This window comes from Lactuca serriola, chromosome 5 (assembly GCF_051521515.1).
Source record: "Lactuca serriola cultivar US96UC23 chromosome 5, Lser_US96UC23_V15, whole genome shotgun sequence".
Classification (NCBI taxonomy): domain Eukaryota; kingdom Viridiplantae; phylum Streptophyta; class Magnoliopsida; order Asterales; family Asteraceae; genus Lactuca; species Lactuca serriola.
The window spans coordinates 12,576,416-12,577,741 of NC_136412.1; the positions used below are offsets into that span (position 1 = coordinate 12,576,416).

At 39.2% G+C, this 1,326-nt stretch overlaps 1 non-coding gene across 1 annotated transcript; it reads left to right on the forward strand.

Moving 5' to 3' along the window:
- Nucleotides 1-302: 302 nt before the first annotated feature.
- Nucleotides 303-410, forward strand: LOC145056189 (small nucleolar RNA R71). Its single transcript, XR_013685720.1, has one exon. It is a non-coding gene; the product is annotated as a small nucleolar RNA R71 (small nucleolar RNA).
- The last annotated feature ends 916 nt before the right edge of the window (nt 411-1,326 follow it).

Genomic DNA, 1,326 nt, shown 5'->3' on the forward strand with positions numbered 1-1,326 from the left:
CAAAGAGATCTTTTATAGAGTTATAAATTGAACCAATCTCCGTGGATTCGATCCATTTACCACTATACACTATTTTAGTGTAAAAGATTTAGGGTTATTAATTTTGTTGGCCTCGACAACCACCACCCCTTGTTACATTATTTCGCGGGTTATGGTACTCTCTATAATGTTTACAAAATTCTTCATTGAGCTCCTTGATTTCAGTGGGATTTTTCTTGGTTATGGGACCTTGAGAATCAAGGAGTTTCCTAGTCGTGACATTTACCGCATCATAAAAGATAAAAACTTATTTTTGCAAATTAAGGTCATTTTGGGCGCAATTTCGTAGTAGACCCTTTGTAGCACTCCCATGCCTCAAATAGCGACTCCCATATTTGTTGCTCAAAGTTAGCGATGGCCTTTTTGAGCATAGCCACTTTTGATGGTGGGAAAAATTGTTCCAGGAACTCCTCATGCATTTTTGCCCATGTAGTGATTGAGTCGGGTGGAAGTGCCTTCAACCAGTCCTTGGTAGCTCCCTTGAAGGTGACTGGAAGCATTCTCAACAACACCGTTTTGCATGGGACATTCTTAATGTTAAATTAATCGGCGATTTCAATGAATTCATCAAGATGTTTGTAAGAATCTTCATGATCTTTTCCGGTGAATGGGATCTCCTTTATCATAGCATGGATGTGCTCCTTGAGTTCAAATGTGGCAGTGGCTGGTATGGTGGGTTGCACGAGGCTAGGACCGGTGTCGTCACAAATTATTTTCTTGTATGCCTCCATGGAAATGTCTGCAATGTCTTCCATGATGTCATCGGGTTCGCTTTCTTCGTTTGATCCAGTTTCGCTTTCTCCTTTGTCTGTGTTAGAACAAAAGTTCTTTAAGGATCGTTAGATTCTATGCAAGCAAACAATTATGAAATTAAATAAGAACATGAGTATGGCTTTGAATGTGTCGAAAGAGTAATACTTCAACACCTGAGAAGAGCTCGATTAAGAACTTCGACTGTAGAGGTGTTTAGGGTTACAAAACAATGAACGTCCTTTATATAATGCATACCTGCATGCATATTTATATTATAACCCTACTAGATAATCACGGATGGACAGGCCCAATCCGAATACAAAACATGAGGCCCATGATGCAACACAAATAGACTCAACAGTCTGTGTCGTAAATGCTTTCAATTTTTGGTTTTTTTCTTGACTCTCCCACTTGATTTCCCTTCTTTTTACTAAAAACCGATTTGAGATTCTTGAAAGGTGATTTCTTAGGTGTTGCAAATTCTCCTAAGAGTTTATCCGTGTTTTCCCGAAAAGCTGACTCGGTGTCTTCAAG